Genomic DNA, 20793 nt, shown 5'->3' with positions numbered 1-20793 from the left:
CCTACACCAATTTTCATGCCCTAGACTAATGTCGGAACACGATAGACAGAAGGACCATACCCCTATGGACTCGAGAGCCTAAAACTTCACATGGATATTCACCTAGTCTCTAGTGCCACAGACTGTTGCTAGACGGCCACCCATGGTGATGGGCTTTCTTAATCAAGGGTTGATCGAGAATTATTAAATAAATTATATTAATTAATAATAGTGTTTGACACTAGCCCAAACTTTACTAAAAGGTGAACCTAAAGAGACACACAAATTATCAAGAAGGAATGAGGAATTAATTCAATAAGTAATTAAATTACTTGCAAATAAGATAGATCCATTGGATGGAGCCAAAGGATAAATTACTAGGATTCATTTATATTGGGCTTGCCTTTATTATTTAATAAGTTAGACTTATTAATTAATAAAGGCTTATTGGGCTCATGTATTTAATTTGATTAAATATGATGAACTTAAGATTAAATTAGATTTACTTAAAATTAGTTGGGCCTTGTATTTTTATCTTAATAAAATCGGCCAAACACCCTAATTAAGCCTGTTGAAAAACTGACTAGCAATTATCACTTTTGAAGAGTGCTATGTTAGTCATTTTTTATTTGGAATAAAGAATATATTACCTTTTGAATTGTAGAATGAATCTAGACACATTTTAGTACATTCATACATGGTATATATATTAGTTATTTTGAATATCTAATAACATAACACAACACAAAGACTAATTTCCTACCCTAGAGCTCCAAATTGGCCGCTTCCTTCTTCTGCACACTTGGTGTGATCTTTTCTCCCTTATTCTTTTCTAGCAAATTGAATTAAAGAATTTCATATTCTGGTGTTGTTTGGACGTGTCTTTAGAGGGCTTCTACTTTGAATTCTCGCATGAACAAATCAACGGAAGAAGGTTTGAAGTAAATCAAGTAAAGGTAATACTTGATTTACGTTTCTTGCATCTTCTAGTTTTAATTTTACCATAAGACCTATTTTAGTTTATTGTTTATTAAATGAACTAGATCGAATGCCCGGGAACTCCAAGGTTACACCCTTGGAACCATGATTTTATATAATTTGTTTTTTAATTTGTGAATTTTTATTTACAGGTTTCGCTTGCGCATTCACGGGCCGATCTACTCGCATTTTTGTTGCTTTCAAGTGGTATCACGAAGCCTTAGACTGCGTGTATGGCTTTTTATTTTGTTGGTGGGCCTGTGTGCCCTTGTGATTAATTTTCTCCTCTCTCTCTTAATATGCCTTGTAATAATAAGGCTTGCTCTCATCCCCCCTGTGTACTCCCCTCGATTTTTTATCGGGATTTCTTATTTCAATTGTAATGATAGTAACATTGATTTTCGGTGAGGTTTTATAATTTCTATGTAAAAGCAAGCCTATGGAGATGAAGGCCTGCGAAGAAGGAAGGAGTTTGAAGGCCCATTTATATGTTGATGGGTAAATCATTATTTTAATAGTATAAGGTCATCTTAGACAGTCCTTAGACTCACTGCGTGCTCAGTGAGTCACATAGTTTGGGCTCTTGATCATCCAACAGGGGTTTCTAGGTTTATTGCATGCGATGCGTTTACTTAATGCTTTAACTATTTGATATTTGTGCATGCAATGTTAATATGTGAAGAGGTCTCGGTCTAAAAACTCAATATTAACTCTCACTTGGTTGGACCAAGTTAAATTTTAGGCCTATAATGGACTTCGATCGAAATGGTTTTGATCCGTCCAAGCCTTCCATCCACAGCAATGGTGAGGAAGCTACCGATACACAAGTGTGGTCTCATGATTCGTGATACACTTAGGATAGAGGAAAGCTGTACCATTATTGTGATCAAAGGAACATATTCACCGTTTTCATGTCTCACGAGTCGTGGGGGATGGAGAATGAAATGTGATTTGGTTGATGGGTGGAGCCTAACACCGAGTAACATGATTCGCTTGGAGTCTCGGAATCATGTGAAAAGGTGAGGTAAAGGATCTTGGGAATCTCATGGAATGAGAATGGTATTGGATACCTCCCACGAGGCCTTTGGCATTTGAATCGTAAAAGTAGGGCATGACAAATTCGCTTGTGGATCCTAAACTTACTAGGAAATGTTATATTTGAAACCCCACTTGAGAATGGTGGGCGTTCGTATAAATAGTGGGAGAGTTAAAGACTAAAGACCAAGTCTTTAAGCTTAATTTATAATATTTCGATAAATGTAAATTTCATTAAGTACAGTACAACAAGCATCAACTAGGTGGATTCCTCGACAAAACCAAGGAATCGGCCTTAAACGATAAAGTGCGCATGTACTAACAGCATAAGGCAGTTGAATAGTAAGAATCCTTTGTCGCATGTTGTCAAGAATAAGTGTACCCAAAGTCTATGAATCACTATGGCTCCCAACAAAACGTCGAAGATTACGCTCACATTAGATGTGATAAATCAAGGAACCAAGTAAGGCACGATAGGACGCATATATCATGTGCTTGCCCTTCCATCTGCTAGCAGCCCACAATAGGTCGGTAGGCCATGGGCGGTTTGGCCAAGGGAAGCGAAGTGTGAGTCGAATCACCTGCAAACAACTTCTCGAATAGGAGCAATGAAAGAATAAGTGGTTGTGATTTTCCGCTGCACCGTCCGTAAAAAGAACACAGGAGCTATCCAAGTGAGATAACCAAGGCCTGTCCATGGTAGAAAGCTTACCAAGTATGGCTAGCCAAAGGACAAAGGTATGTCTAGGGATCTTAAAGGGGCCCAAGAGTAGTGAAGACCAACCTACCTTCGGACCCTGAGCTCGGAGCGATGGGAGTACCGTAGCTGACGTTGGAGTCGCTGTCTGAGTTGACCATAAAATATGGTTATTACCACCACAATGTGTGGAAGGGAATGCATAATCTGTTGAATATCCGTGAGCATTCTTAAAGGGTATGCGTGGGATCGCAGGAGGGGCCAACGCCATTGTCCATCCTCAATGCAAGCAACAACTCTGTCTGTCAGCCGTGAATTCGTGAGGCTAGGTCCATTTGGAAACTTTCGAATAAATGGGCCTAACTCATGACAAGGATCCTACCATAAATAGAATGTAGCCCCATCTCCAATAACATACTGCACAAACGGTCGAATGAGGTGTCGAAGATGGAGGAGTTTTCGCCAGCCCCATAAACCCCTTCGATCTGACACCGTCCAGATAGAAGTATCTCACAGTCTTGTATGATAGATCCAATCAACCCAAATAGAAGCCCTATTGCCCGGAATACCTTGCCACAGTTTAACTCCCATAAGAGCAAGGTTGAGGCAGTGATATCTTGGTTGCCTTGACCACCTTCATTATTAGGTAGACATACACAATCCCAAGCGAAGTTGAATCCTTCCATAGGAAAGCCCTCAGTCGCTTTTCTACCTCCCGAGTGACACCCTTAGGCAAAATAAAAGCAGAGGCCCAATATACACCAAGAGCAGTAAGAACAGATTTAATAAGTTGTACTCGTCCCACATATGATAAAAACGTACCTTCCCAACCTTTAATACGCAGATTGAGTTTGTCAAGCAGGGTTTATAATCCAAAAGAGTAAGTCGCAACGATATAAGTGGGAGTTCCAAATACTTCATTGGTAAGTGTCCCTCCTAATCAGAAGTTGATCGTTAGAGAATCATGTAACTCTTTTGTACATTAATGCGAAGGCCCTTAATTCATAATATTACAATCATCTACTGATTTTTATTTAATTTTCTATTTTTTAGAAAATATCTAAGAACCCTTTAACCATGATAATGGAGACTAACAAATTCAATGGCACGAACTACAATGATTAGCTGCGAAAAATGAGGATTGTCCTAGATTTCGTGAACCAGGACTATATCTTGGACAAGCCACTCTCAATGGCCTTGCCAAAAGGACCCTCGCCTGAAGAACATGTCACGTTCGAGAAGTGGCTTGAGGACAACCATAAGGTCCGTAGTATCATATTGGCTTCGATGCCTAGTGACATCCAAAAGCAATATGATAGACTGGATATTGTTCTCTCGATAATGCTCCACATGAAGGAAGTTTATGCAGTTCCTAACAAGCATATTATATATACCGCCACAAAAGTATTCTCCAGGACCAAGATGGCCGAAGGATCGTCTGTACAAAGTCACGGGGTTAAGATGCTATCCCTAGTGGAGAAGCTCAAAGACCTCAAAGTTGGGCTACACAATGGCACGTACATTGACGTAATCCTTCAGTCGCTTCCTCTATGCCACAACCTATTTATTATTAACTACAACTTGAATAACTTGAGAAGTCTATTCATCAGTTAATTAATATGTTGGTCCAATATGAGGTGGCGACCCACAGGTTTATGTCGGCGGTATTCGTAGGAGAGGCTTCAACCTCCATAGTGAAAGGCAAGAGGGTAGAAAGGTGGAAGAGGAAGAAGGGCAAGGGAAAAGCTATCGAAACCACTATTTGAAAGTAACGCGAAAAATGCGACTGGATTGGCCCGGGAACGGGCAACCGAATGCGGTAATATCAAATTACGTAAATTAAAACAAAGCATAATAAAATCAGAATTTCAAGTGGTCTACCCTTGGAGTTCCCGAGTGTTTGATGTAGTTATGCAAATATAACAATAAAATAAATGGGGCTATGATTGAATGAAAACTGATAGATACATAAATCGTGAATCAAGAATTAGCTTTTGATTTGATTTATTTCGAATATCCTTTGTTTGACCCGTTTATGCAATGTTTCAACGTAGAAGCCCTTTAAAGTTGCGTCGACATCCACCGAAATTTGGGATCCCTCAATCCTCTTTGCTAGAAAAAAAGTAGGGAGAAAAATACACACAAAGTGAGTATACAAAAAGGTCAGCCGAGAGGTGGAATTAGGGTGTAGGATATTATTTTGTGTATTATGTATTTTTTTTCATTAGTTATTCCAAATAACTAATACACATATATATACCTCGTATGGATGCATTAAAATATGTCTAGGTTCATTTAACTATCTATAAGCTAATAAAATCCTTTATTCAAAATAAATAATGACTCACATGGCACTTTTCAAAAGTTAATTTGTTAGTCAATATTTTCTTTTCTAATCATTTCCACCAACTTAATTAACGGGCTTGGACCGATTTTAATTAATTGAAATACAAGGCCCAATAATTTTAATTAAATCCAATTTAATTAAAGCCCACTTACTTAAGTCCATTTTATATTTAATTCAATTAAATATATGAGCCCAATAAGTCTTTATTAATTAATAAGTCCAACTTATTAAATAATAATGACAAGTCCATCATAAATTAATCCTATTTTATTTATTCATGGACTTATCCATCTAATGGATCCGTCTTATTTATATGTAATCCAATTACTTATGGAATTAATTCTCAATTTATTCCTCGTCCCTTCTTGATGACTTGTGTATGACCTTTTAGGTTCACCTTTCAGCTAGACTTGGGTTAGTATCAAACACTATTATTAATTAAATTTAATTTAATTAATAATTCTTGATCAACCCTTGATCAAGAAAACCCGTTATCATGGGTGGCCGTCTAACAACGGTCTATGGCACTAGAAACTAGGAGAATATCCATGTGAATTTTTAGGCTCTCAAGTCCATACAGTTATGGTCCTTTCATTTACCATCTCCTAGCCTTAGTCTAGAGCATGAAATTGAGTGTCGGTCCCATCCTATACGAGGCGTCTTTGCTTAATACTTGAGATCGCGTTATGCCAAATTGCTCGACATAGTAACCTCTTTTTTCTATTAGATCAACGACTTTGGCGACAACTTTATATAATGTAGACGCATCTCCAAGTGCATAGGAGATACCTCTGTCATATTTTGACAGGGAACAAATCCTCTTCTAAGGAACTCACCGTCCTCACTACATACTTTGACTGAACTAGACAAGGCTTACGATGACCATATCTGAGACACCTCTGAAATAAATCTAAGATACAGTCATCACAAGCACGTGACTATAATGATTCTCAAGTCTGGGGACTACTCTCGTACTATCGAAGTCGGGGATTCGAGTATTACCGACCAAGCCTTCAAGGCTTCATTATAATGATTCCAATTTAGTTCAATCGATTCCATACCTAGCCAATCGCATAAACATCCCACATTTGTTGCTGATGAAATACGGCACTCATCAAATGAATGCGACTCTTAATGCAAGTCTCAGTAGGACTCATGATGCCGAGTCTCAAGGCCCTCGACTTGGAACATTTCAAACCCAACCCTTGGCAGTTGGTTTGATGATCGCCATCGAATCCGCAGTCCAACTGTTGCATGGTTGTTAAATTGGTCATGGGCATCTGTTGTGATGTCAATGCAGTGCTTGACGTAATTTGGTAAGCACAACAGATACGTGTGCCGAACAAGAATACTTACCATATTTGTTGGGAAAACAAGGATTGCTTCAATGATTCTCAAAACCACCAATCCAATTGGCTTTTGGTCACCTATCCCACAATCTCCCACATGACCTTAAAGCCAATTACTCATGTTTCCATATTAAATTGATTATGAGTAATCTGCGATATCGGCTAGGTCTTATGGGTCTACCTTTGTTTCTGCTGATTTCCTGCGGTCCAACCGCACATTACATCTTCCTATCATCACCCAAAGCAGATGATCGTGTCTATGATTTTTTTTTGGGCTTGTGATGAGATCTCAGGCCTTTTATCTGGTGTGTAGCCCACTTGTCATCCTCTAAGGTGACTACTAGTGCGGCTATGCTAGGTAGCATACCCAACAATTCGGTGTTGTTTTTCGGTCCTAACTATTTTCCAATTATAACTTTAAAATTGCCATACATTCAATTTTTCATGATAAGGTTCCTTGTGGTATACCACTTGGAATTTTTCTAATATTACCACATTATCATAAAGCTCGAATGTATTTTCATTTTGAGATTAAATATTATTCATATGATCTTGGAAGCTACTATTGCTATAGCCATCTAGAATTTAGTGTTCTAAACATCTTATAAAATGTCTCGATCATGTGATTATAAGCTTAGCCAAACACCCTATTATCCTTTTTCTATATATTTCGCATTAGTAAAATTTTTTGTTCGTGTAGGAGAGGTTGAAGAGGGAGCAAAAAGAGAAAGAACTAAATAAGTAAAGAAAAGCAGAAGCTAATATGTACATAATTGTAAAGGTAAATTATATTTACATTTCTTCTACATAGCTGTTGTTGTTGTTATTCTTGTTGTTACTTGTACTATGTCGGGAAAATAGCATGTTTCGTCCAGTAAGTTAGTAACTTCTTTGTAAAATTCATGAAACAACAGCTAAAGAGTGCAAAAGCAAAAAGAGAGCACAACACAAGGATCTAGGCAATTATTTAGTTTTAGGATTCTGGGGGGATGATGGTATTAAGTACTGGGAATACTCGTGCGCGCGCGGAACAGCCTTACTTACATCAGTCTGTCGTGCTCCTCACCCGAGGATCACTCCTTCCTCTTTTATACCATTTAACATTCTACTATTCCTTAAATATCCACAATGTAATTAAAGTTGTACTATGTCACTTGGACTATGTTGGGAAAATAATATTTTTCGTATCGTAATTTAGGGTCTTTCTACTTTTTGTCCCACTGGTTATGGAATTCTCACTTTTATCCCTGTAACTTATGAAAAGTAATACTTTTGGTCTCATTACACCTTTCTATTAGATATTTTAACGAAAACACGTGGTCGTTGGGCCTTTACACTTTTGGTCCCTTGGTTACATGACTCTCACTTTAGTCTGAATTTAAAAATACAGCACTTAACTATCACGTAGTTTTTTCGTTAATTATCTAATAAAAATGTGTCATGAGACTAAAAGTGCTAAATTTTGAAAGTTAGTAACCAATATCTAATAAAAATGTGTCATGAGACTAAAAGTGCTAAATTTTGAAAGTTAGTAACCAAAAGTGATAGTCCAATAACCAATGGGACCAAAAGTGGACGGCTTCATTTTATGGGAAGAAAAATATTATTTTTCCATACTTGTACTATGTTCTTATTAGTTAAAATAGAAGATGATTGATAGGAAGAGATTGCCAGAGAATTTCTTGCACCAGTGTACTTCCAGCATTTCTGGCTATGGGGAAAGCGCCAGAATAAAACTCATCGTCCTAATCGGCCATTGACACTCCTAGAGGAGTCCTACACTATAAACATCTAATGCTTCTTAATTATATGTTTTATTACTTTTGCCACATCATTATGCGGTTTTTCATGATTGTGTTCACATTGGATTTTCTACTCCTATTGCATCTTCTATTTAGTTTCACATATATATTTTGACGTGCATAAAATCTTTTCCCTAGATAAAATTAATAACATAATTTTTATACACGTGATATGTATATGTGAAATAAAATATAAGATGCAACAAGAATTATAATAGAAAATGTAGTTCGAGTTGTGATGGGTAATATATAGCATTGGCTTTTTATTTTCTATTTTCTTTTGGGTAGTTGTAAGGGTATGAGTTCGACAAAATTTTAAGATTCAAAATCAAGTTCGGACTTGACATAACATGAAAAGGAAAAACTAAGTTCAAACTCAATGCTATTTATTAACAAAATTTAAAATTTTGATTGGGAAGATAACTTTAAAACATTAATGTATTTAAGAATATTTATTAAACATATTACTCAAACAAAAGAAAGATTTACCTTATGTTTAATCAAAAAATATTGTATATATACATTTTTTTTAATCAAAAGTAGTTAATAAATTATGAAAGTATAATGGCAATTATAAATTATGAAACTGAATGTATAATAATCTTTAAATACTTTTACTAATCGATTATTACAAAGTACAAAATTTTAAAAACTTCTTACTTATGCCAATTATACAAAATAGATTAGTTTAGTCAGCAAAGATGTGTAAAGATACAAATTAAATTATGTAAATACTTAAACATAAATTGCTAATTTACATATTTCATTAATAAAGTATAAAACATATAAAAAAATATTCAATATTTCTTGAAATTTTTCATTACTATAAAGAAGATTATCTTACAAATATTTTTTGTTCTGAATTAATTATATAACAAAATTTTTTAATAATATAAATATATATGTATTGAAAAGATAATTTTCTACAAATAAAACCAAACTGATTATGAAATAATTAAGATACTGCTATAGCAATTAAAATTATTATTTTGTTAATTATGTAAAATAAAAGAGAAGAACAAGTAGTATTATATCTCAATTTATAGAACATAAAAAAAAGTACTAAATCATTTATTAATCATAACTTTAGTAAATATAAGTTAAATTATCAGATTATTTTATAGAATTCAAAAAATAAGATATTCATTGAACGCAATTCTATTATATTTTACATTACAGTATTAAATATGTATTATTTAGGGATAACTAGACCGCCTTTTCTTTAAGTTTGGTATTATTATACATAAACTTTATGTGGTTTGAAAAATTACATCTAGTACGACTAATTTTATGTTCATCAAACAAATAGCTTTTCCCGTTAGTCAAAATTCACCAAAAGTGCTGATATTAGCAAAACAAAATTGAATGAAAATCCAGATTTTGCCTTTGATTGACTTATTACTGATGTATTGTAGGTCAAATATTTTTTTTCTATTTAAACTGCTCTTATACATCTTCACGGACGCTAATGCATATAAGGAGGTATATCTTCACCCTTATAAAGGTTGTTTTGCTAGGAAAAATTTGTTTAACTTGCAATAAGTAATAAGTCATTTGCAGGTAAATAGAATTTTCCACTTCAATATCTTTTACTAATATATAAGAAAATTCTATGAATTTTGACTAATAGAGGGATTAAATTATTGAATGAAAATAAAAGGTATTGTTACTAAATGTAATTTTTCAAACTACAGACAGTTTATGTATCATTACCTCAAATTTTAATGAACGATTGTATAATCATCCCATTTGTATAAAATGTCTGTAAAACTAAAGTTATATAAGTATTAAAAAAAAAAAGAGGAAACTTGCAGATAGAAACATATGTGGAAGGCGCGGTTAGAGTTTGTTGATTGGCTCGGATTTTGATCTTGATCGACACCATTTCCACTTCGGAGTAACTTACATGGGTACTAAAAGACACTTAACATTTTGAATGTCAGCCATATGATTGTATGAACATTTCAGACTGTTATATGATTGTAGGTCAGCCATTTAAAGAGGTTATCAAGTAAACAATCCCAATGCTGATACATAGAGCGTGCACAGGTAATTCATGATAATTCCAAATTTATGTAGTAAATGAGCTTTGAAGGCCTTTCTTTACATCATTGGTCTTATTAAATTTCTGTACTATGATTAAGAATTTGCGCTAGCCCTATCCCTGATAAAGAAATTGATGACATTTTACTGTTCTATAAGCTTTATGAGCCTGAGAAAAGAGAGTTAAGGTATTTTTCTTGTTCCCTTGTTTCCCATGAGGTTCTATGTGGAGAAAATATCTTTGGAAAAGATAGACACGAGTAATTCCCTGAAAAGTAAGGATAAAAGAACGGTATTCGCCTTTAATCTATTCTCATTTCATATCAGATATGCTGGAACACTTTTTGTCAAGAGCTAGCCATCCCATCAGATATTCTAGAGAAGTTAAATCAACTTGCAGGCTATGCTCTTGATGAAGAGATAGTATTTGCTTATTTCTACATCTTGGTAAGAATCCTAATAGATTTTTGTTAGCTGCAACATAAAATGAAACCAACATGCAACTGTTTTCATTAGATGGAGCTATTATTGCATCTGTCAAATGTCATGGAGATGAATTTAACTCATGTTATATGCAATTTCTTTGCAAGGACTAAAAAATTGCTATGCACATATAGAGTTTAAATGGTGAAATATCTTAAAACAAAATGCCCAAATATATTTTAAATGGTGAAGATATCTTCTGTTTTTTGCTTCTCAGGAGATAAAGTTTGAGCCCACAGTCGTGTGCATACATTGACACGGGATTTACATTTACATTTAACCAGGTATATAAAAATCACAAGCACTAGCATCTTGTCAGGACAAAGATTGTATTTTGATAGCTTTTTGGTTTCTTCTATTGCAGCTAGAGAATGGGGACATTGTCTAGTATCAAAAGTCATTGCCTGCTAAAACAAGGAAACTATTTCGTTGCCCGAATATTCCATCTTTCCTTGAATACCAGCATAGCCTTTAAGTACATTTTCATAAATAATGCGTTCATATTAATTAGTGATATTTATCTATATGCATTTGCATCTTAGGTAGAATCACTATATTGTAGTTACCAGATATATGTTTCACATGTCATATTTCATTCTTAGGTTGATGGTGTTGCTGGATTGTGGGAATATCTTTTCCTAAAGTATCAAACATAATCCATATTGGTCTAACTTGGACCTTTTCGTCATATAGTTCATTTCGATAGCTCATTAATGTTTTTTGAAATTGCCTCTTTCACAACTAGTAGTTCTTCATATTTGAGCTTTTCTTTAATGTAAACACATCACTCTGAAGATGTCCAATCCTCTTCTTATTTTCCCCCTGGTTGCTTCTGAAGATGTCCAATCCTCTTCTTATTTTCCCCCTGGTTGCTTGTTTTGTAGGAATATTTTAAATATGTTGAGTGTTTCCTAGTTATTCTCTAACCTTGAACCAAAAAATATTTTGAAGGAGGTTCCATTTTATAAGACTGAAACCCATGTACAATTTTCAACTTTCTTGCAATTTTTTGTTATTCGAATTTTGAGAAATATGAAACCTTTCGTACTTTCCTCCCTCCGTACCTAGACATGGATGAGCATGCAAGTCAAGCTGACTTCTTTCTCAACCTTACTCCCTCCAAACCTAAACATGGGAGAGCATTCACATCATGCTTACTCCATGTCTTCCTCCTTCCAAACCTAGATCCGGATGAGCATTTACGAGAAGCTCAGGTTCCTCCCTCCAGACCTAGATGCATATAAGCATTTATGTCAAGCTCACTTCATGTCTTCCTCTCTCCCAACATAGATGCGGATGCGCATTTATGTGAAAACTCACTTTATACGTTCCTCCATCCGAACCTAGGTGCAGATGAGCATGCATGTGCGTACTTCCTTGTCACATTCAACTTTTAGTTATTTTTAATAAGCGTATAACTCTACTAGATTTTTTCCTTGTTATTCCTTCAAATAGTTCCTTCTCACTCCAATTCTCTTCTATAGGTTCCCTTTATAGTGTAATATTAATAGTTATTTATAATTTTAGACTTCATATAGTAGCTTTGCATTTGAATGAAAACCATGTCTCTAGCATTCTCGAGTTTACACTTATCCAATATCTCGCGCCTAGAAAATGAATCCTTATGTTTTCACTTGAATTTTATACTTAAAAATAGCAATAAGAGAGCTAAGATAGATAAGACTTGTATTTGCTACATTGGAGCTTACTATTGCAAGAACCCTATGCTGCAAATCTCTTAAGATGAACAGCCCATTTATTTCACTGCCATATTAGACATTGCATTCTTGCTTGCTCTCGAACTTATTTTTTATTTTTCTCTACGTGTTTCTCCTCCTTGAGATAGTCCCTTTTATCACATAGTCAATGATATGCTGCATATTGACTATTGTATAAGCTACCTAAAGATAATGTAGTTAAATTACTTTCCTAGCCCATATTATTTGTTTCATAAAAAAGTTTTACCTATTGAAGTATTTGGATATCTGATGCAATTATTCGCTTAAAATTATAGAAAATATAAAACATGTACATTGTCTCTCCAAGAAAGCATGATTCATGGGAGTATAATATTATATTATCCAATGATGTTGTTGGATTTTTTGGCCCATGCCCCCCCCCCACTTGGATGACAGCCCACTTACTGCCCGGCCCATTACCTGACCTGAGCCTTCTTCTACTTAACCCTATTCTTCCACTGTTCAGTCGGTGCCTCTTCCTCTCCCTCCTTTCTATCTCTGATTTTGTTCCTCTCAAGTTTCTATTGCTCTTGGAAATCCCTCATCATCTCACCTCTTTCTATCTATGTTCTCTGTGTTCTATTAGTATATATATATATTTGTCTTCTATGGTTTTCAAGAGATAGAACAACAACAAAACGAAAACCCCTTTTCGTGAAATAATTTGTGAGAATATTTGCTGAGTGTGAAAGAAACTTCTTAGTGGAATTTTAAGTGATTCTAAATGAAGCCTAAGTGGTCTCTTTATGGATCTTTCTGTCTTGGTGGCTTTGTGGTTTTTCTGCAACCATGAGGGTTGTCGGTCGGTGGTGGCACTTGGGCATTCAGTTGCCAGATCTGGCTCCTAAGCCGGTTACTTTACTGCTTTCCGTACTGTTATTATTCTATTATTCTTCTTTATTCATTGATCTGAAATTATTGTATAAGGGTTTTCAGATCCACCATTATCTCTGTAAATATTGTTTCATTTGGGTTCATCACTTTGTGGATAAATTCCCAATAGATCTCATCATATTATCTTCCACGATTCTTTGAAATTCCACGCTGTTTCTATTTCTCCCTCTCTTGCTCCTTGTTTCTCGTTATCTTAGTGTGATGCCTATGCTTGTGTGCTTTATTGCTCTTCGACTTCTCTTTTATTTTCTCTCTTTGCATTTCTCCTCCTTGAAATTGTTCCTTTTATCACATAGTTGATGTTGTGCCTCATATTGACTGTATACGTTAATTGCCTGAACAAAGCATTATTAATTACTTTCCTAGCCCGTATTATTTGTTTAACTACAAGAGGTTTTACCTATTGAAGTATTTTGGTATTTGATACTATTATTTGCTTAAAGATATACAAAATATAAAATTTGTACATTATCACCTCCGAGAAACAATGAATCATATCGGAGTATAATATTATCAAATGATCTGATCATATTATCTTCCACGATTCTTTAAAATCTTTGCTCTTTCTCTTGCACCTGGTCTTGATTCCCATTATCTTAGTGTGCATGTGCTTATGCATACCTGGACACTATTAGTTACTCAATGTACCCCATTTATAACATCTATTTCCTTTCAGTGACCCCAAAAAATAATGGTTCTAAGTCAAAAAGTATTATTTTTCCCTGTAACTACCTTCTTGTTAAAACAATGATGTGATGCTTCTAACTTTCATTTAATATATCCTGCCTTTTTTGGTTTGGTGTTCTGCAGGTTATCCAGTTTCGCTCCTGGGAAAGGCCTAAAAAGGATGAATTTTGTATACAACTGTGAGTTCAATAGAAGATAGACTTTTAATTCTAGAGTGTAATTTCCTATGTTATGATTGGTAATATTGATCCACATAACGCTGCTATTCAAATTCCACTAATTATGAAGGTCAAAGCTTGATTCGTATGATGAAGTTGTTAATAAAGTAGCGAACCAACTCGGAGTTAATGATCTGTCCAAACTACGGCTTACATCACAAAATATCTACTCTCAGCGACCAAAAGCTCATCCTATAAGATATCGAGGAGCAAAAAACTTGTTAGAGATGCTGCTGCAATACGACCAAGTACGCATTCATACAAATCTAAGTCGGGGTTCATTCGATGAGGGTGTGCAACTAACAAAGCATTAATTTCTTGTTCATCTTTCTGGTATTCTGTACTTTGATGTAGGGGATATACCTCTGCCAGAATTGCAAGAGTTGAGAACCCACAAACTAGCTTTCAGCTATGCGGCAAACTCTGAAGTGAGTGTTCATTCATAATTGGACTTTGTGCACCTATACAAGTGCATACATATGCAAGACTTGCAAAGTTAATATATATTTAGCAAACATTAAATATCTTATTTGTTTTCCATATATGGCTGGAAACTCACAGTATTAGGCTGCCAAAAGAAAGCACTGTGGGTGATGTGCTTGAGCATCTCAAGGACAAGGTAATATAGCTGACAAGTTATTACCGGGAGTCTGCGTGTGTGTTCCTAGAATTCTAAGATTTTTCGCTTAACATAGCGTTATATGATTTTTAACTGTTGCAATGTTTACATTAAACAGGTGAAACTTTCTCGTCCAAATGCAGAGCTCAGGTTGCTGGAAGTATTATCGCACAAGATCTATAAGGTCCTGAATTATTGCATCTTCTTTTTGTTTCATTCATTAGTTTCATAATAATAATGTCAAAATAATATTTTTCTAAACATTTACTTCATAATCCAACTGAAATAGTTAAATTCAATTTATTTTACGCTGAAAAATCTTGTATGGGTTGACTACACACAAATTGCACGTGTCGGAGATATGCACTCTGACTTGGAAGTTGAGTCTCAGTACTTGCTAGGTTTTTGTATTTTGCTCATGTGCTCTTCACTTAGTAAATTGTATATTGTGTTTCTAAATGGATGTTAGAAATTTCTTATTCTAGCCTTCTATGCTTATTTTTTTAAGTTGTAAACTCCAAGTTCCTATAGATATATCCTAATAGTGATAAGATAGCAACAATAAATGAGAATCGCTGGACTTTACGAGCAAAGGAGGTCTATTTCTATCTCTATACTTATGTGTGTCTATGCATAAAAATGCTTTCATTTTTCAGGTGATACACATAACAAAAAATATCTTGTTAATTGCTTGCCATGTTAGTACTGTGTCTTTGATAGGCTATGATACTTTTTCCTTTAAAATTGGCTTCCCCATATGTTCATCTTTAATATCAACAATTTCTCCACTTTTATAATTTCTCATTGCAGATTCCATAGGAAGAGAAATTTCTTGGACCAAGTAAATGTTTGATCCATGTGTGTCACTTCATGCATGAGGATGCTCAAAACCAGACGGTAGTATTTCAGTTCGTTACTTCATAGTTTTCCTTAGATATTTGTACTCATTCTACCTCTGTATTTCAACTGCAAGTGCATCTCTTTCATTTTCTTCCTTTTAATTCTTATATATTCATTTTGCTTCTGGCAGCGAATTAAAACTCTTGGCGAGCCATTTTTATTGATGATCAATGATGGTGAAACTTTTTCTTGAATCAAGGTTCTTGTGCAAAACAAGTTGCAAGTACGAGATGAGGAATTTTAGAAGGTATTCCAGCCCGAGCCTAATTGTTACAATCACTTTAAATGAAGATGATGGTATGATGCTTATGTGGTTAGGCATGCTACAGCTTCTACTTTCAGCTTGAATCTTCTCGATTTTATGCAGTGGAGATTTGCTTTTGTGTCGCATAATCAAGTAGAATACTTGGAGGACTCAGATACTTTGTTCGACCATTTCTAGGTCTCACTCACCCTCTCACACAGACACATTCTGTGAGAATATTTATATGCAGATGCGCTTAAATTTCATACTATGTTTTGACTCTACAGAGAAGCAGTATTTGTGCTTCTTGGGAGCAATATCTGGGACTGGAACACGTTAAGAATACCCCTAGAAGGCTCCTACAGCAAATTAGGTAATCTATACCTTGTTTTATTTTTATTTTTTTTTAATAAATTTGATTTTGTTGCTCGATGTTGATAATTTTGCTGAAAGCTTTGCTAAAAACCTATTTGCAAAACTTTCGGCAACATTATGAACATCGAGCAACAATCAAATTTATTAAAAAAATGAAAATAAAACAAGGTATAGATTCCCGAATTTGCTGCAGGAGCTTTCTAGGGGATTGTTAACATGTTCCAGTCCAAGATATTGCTCCCAAGAAACACAACTACTGCTTCTCCGTAGAGTCAATACATATTATGAAATTTAAGTGCATCTGCATATAAATATTGTGGCAGAGTGTGTCTGTGTGAGAGAATGAGTGAGACCTGGAAATGGTCGAACAAAGTATCTGAGTCCTCCAAGTATTCTGCTTGACTATGCTACAGAAAAGCAAATCTGCACTGCATAAAATCAAGAAGATTCAAGCAGAAAGTAGAAGTTGTAGCACGCCTAACCACATAAGTATCACACCATCATCTTCATATAAAGTGATTGTAACAATTAGGCTCGGGCTGGAATACATTCGAAAATTCGTTATCTCGTACTTGCAACTTGTTCTGCACACGAACCTTGATATGTGACAAAGTTTCACCATCATTTATCATCAATAAAAATGGCTCGCCAAGAGTTTTAATTCGCTGCTGAAGCAAAATGAATATATAAGATTTAAAAGGAAGAAAATGAAAGAGATGCACTTGCAATTGAAATAGAGAGGTAGAACGAGTACAAATATCTGAGGAAAACTATGAAGTAACAAACTGAAAATACGAACGTCTGATTTTGAGCATCCTCATGCATGAAGTGACACACATGAATCAAACATTTACTTGCACCGAGAAATTTCTCTTCCTCTGGAATCTGCAATGAGAAATTATAAAAGTGGAGAAATTGTTGATTTTAATGATGAACATATGGGGAAGCCAATTTTAAAGGAAAAAGTGTCGTAGCCTATCAAAGACACAGTTCTAACATGGAAAGCAACTAGCAAGATATTTTTTTTTATGTGTACCACCGGAAAAATGAAAACATTTATATACATAGACACACATATGTATAGAGATAGAAACAGACCTCCTCTGCTCGTAAAGTCCAACCATGTCATTTATTGTTGCGATCTTATCACTATTAGGAAATATCTGTAGTAACTTGGAGTTTCAGCAACTTAAAAAATAAGCATAGAAGGCTAGACATAAAGAATTTCTAACATCCATTTGGAAACACAATATTCAATTTAACTAAGTGAAGAGCACAAGGGAAAAATAAAAAACCTAGCAAGTACTGAGACTAAATTTCCATGTCGGAGTGCATATCTTCGACACGTCCAATTTGTGTGTAGTCAATCCATACAAGATTTTTCAGCATAAAATAAATTAAATTTAACTATTTAAGTTGGATTATTAAGTAAAAGTTTAGAAGAATATTATTTTGATATTAATATTACGAAACTAATGAATGAAACAAAAAGAAGATGCAATAATTCAGGACCTTATAGATCTTGTGAGATAATACTTCCAGCAACCTGAGCTCTGCATTTGGACAAGAAAGTTTCACCTGTTTAACGTAAACATTGCAACAGTTAAAAATCATATAATGCTATGTTATACGACAAATCCTAGAATTCTATGAACACACACACGGACACTTCCGGTAATAACTTGTCAGCTATATTACCTTCTCCTTGAGATGCTCAAGCACGTCACCAACAGTGCTTTCTTTTGGAAACCTAATACTGTGGGTTTCCAGCTATATATGGAAAACAAATAAGATATTTAGTGTTTGCTAAATCTATACTAAATTTGCAAGTCTTGCATATGTATGCACTTGTATAGGAGCATAAAGTCTACTTATTAATGAATACTAACTTCAGAGTTTGCCACATAGTTGAAAGCTAGTTTGAGGATTCTCAATTCTTGTAATTCTGGTAGAGGTATATCCACTACTTCAAAGTATAGAATATCAGAAAGCTGAGCAAGAAAGTAATGCTTTGTTAGTTTCACAGCCTCATCAAATGAACCCCGACTTAGAGTTGTATGAATGCGTACTTGGTCGTAATGCAGTAGCATCTCTAACAAGTTTTCTACACCTCAATATCTTATAGGATAAGCTTTTGGTCGATAAGAGTAGATATTGTGTGATGTAAGCGGTAGTTTGGACGGATCATAGACTCCGAGTTGGTTCACTACTCTCTTAACAACTTCATCATATGAATCAAGCTTTGACCTTGACAATTAGTGAAATTTGAATACCAGCGTTAAGTGGATCAATATTACCAATCATAACATAAGAAATTACACTCTAGAATTAAAAGTCTCTCTTTTATTGAACTCACAATTGTAAACAAAATTCATCCTTTTCAGGGCATTCCAAGGAGCGAAAGTGGATAACCTGCATAATTAAAAACTAAAAAGGTCAGGATATATTAGATGAAAGTTAGAAGCATCACATCGTTGCTTTAACAAGAAGGTAGTGACGGGGTAAAATAATACTTTTAGACTTAGAACCATTATTTTGGGATCACTGAAAGGACATAGATAATATAAATGGGGTACATTGAGTAACTAATAGTGTCCAGGTATGCATACGCACATGCACACTAAGATAATGGGAATCAAGACCAGGTGCAAGAGAAAGAGCAAAAATTTTAAATAGTCGTGGAAGATAATATGATGAGATCACTCGATAATATTATACTCTGATATGATTTATTGTATCTCGGAGGTGACAATGTACAAATTTTATATTTTGTATATTTTTAAGCAAATAATAGCATCAAATACCAAAATACTTCAATAGGTAAAACCTTTTGTAGTGAAACAAAAAAAACGGGCTAGGAAAGTAATTAATTATGCTTTGTTCAGGCAATTAATGTATACAATAGTCAATATGAGGCCCAACATCGACTATGTGATGAAAGGGACCATTTCAACGAGGAGAAATGCAAAGAGAGAAAATAAAAGAGAAGTCAAAGAGGAATAAAGCACACAAACATAGTCATCACACTAAGATAACAAGAAACAAGGAGCAAGAGAGGGAGAAATAGAAAGAGCGAGGAATTGCAAAGAATCATGGAAGATAATATGATGAGATCTTTTGGAAATTTATCCACAAAGTGATGAACCCAAATAAAACAGTAACTACAGAGATAATGGTGGATTTGATAACCCTTATACAATAATTCCAGATCAAATGAAACCCGAGTTAGAGTTGTATGAATCCATACTTGGTCGTAATGCAGTAGCATCTCTAACTAGTTTTCTACTCCTCGATATGTGATAGGATGAGCTTTTTGTGGCTGAGAGTAGATATTGTGTAATGTAAGCCATAGTTTGGATGGATCATCAACTCTGAGTTGGTTCGCTACTCTCTTAACAACTTCATCATATGAATCAAGGTTTGACCTTCACAATTAGTGAAATTTGAATAGCAGCGTTAAGTGGATCAATATTACCAATCATAACATAGGAAATTACATTCTAGAATTAAAAGTTTGTCTTTTATTGAACACACAGTTGTAAACAAAATTCATCCTTTTCGGACCTTTCCAAGGAGCGAAAGTGGATAACCTGCAGAATTACAAACCAAAAAAGTTAGGATATATTAGATGAAAGTTAGAAGCATCACGTCATTGCTTTAACAAGAAGGTAGTTACGGGGAAAAAGAATACTTTTAGGCTTAGAACCATTATTTTGGGGTCACTCAATGGAAATAGACTTTATAAATGGGATACATTGAGTAACTAATAGTCTCCAGGTATGCACACGCACATGCACACTAAGATAATGGGAACCAAGACCAGGTGCAAGAGAAAGAGCAAAACTTTTAAACTGTCGTGGAAGATAATATGATGAGATCACTCGATAATATTATACACCGATATGATTCATTGTTTCTTGGAGGTGACAATGTACAAAATTTATATGTTGTATATTTTTAAGCAAATAATAGCATCAAATTTATATTCTGTTGAGAAACAAGTAATAGCGGCTAGGAAAGCAATTAATTATGCTTTGTTCAGGCAATTAACGTATACAGTAGTCACTATGAGGCACAACATCGACTATGTGATAAAAGGGACCATTCCAAAGAGGAGAAATGCAAAGAGAGAAAATAAAAGAGAAGTCGAAGAGCAACAAAGCACACAAACATAGGCATCAACTAAGATAATATGATGAGATCACTCGAAAATATTATACGCCGATATGATTCATTGTTTCTCGGAGCTGGCAATGTACAAATTTTATATTTTTTATATTTTTTAGCAAATAATAGCAAAAAATACCAAAATACTTCAATAGGTAAAACGTTTTGTAGAGAAACAAATAATACGGGCTAGGAAAGTAATTCATTATGCATTGTTTAGGCAATTAAAGTATACAA

General features: G+C 34.7%; 1 pseudogene; it reads left to right on the top strand.

Moving 5' to 3' along the window:
- The first annotated feature begins 13086 nt into the window (after positions 1-13086).
- Positions 13087-16212, top strand: LOC105179285 (annotated as a pseudogene).
- Positions 16213-20793: the final 4581 nt, after the last annotated feature.

Source organism: Sesamum indicum, unplaced genomic scaffold (genome assembly GCF_000512975.1).
Source record: "Sesamum indicum cultivar Zhongzhi No. 13 unplaced genomic scaffold, S_indicum_v1.0 scaffold00132, whole genome shotgun sequence".
In the NCBI taxonomy this organism is placed as follows: Eukaryota; Viridiplantae; Streptophyta; class Magnoliopsida; order Lamiales; family Pedaliaceae; genus Sesamum; species Sesamum indicum.
The sequence above is the reverse complement of the archived record's forward strand: the minus strand, read 5'-3'. Positions and strand labels throughout refer to the sequence as shown.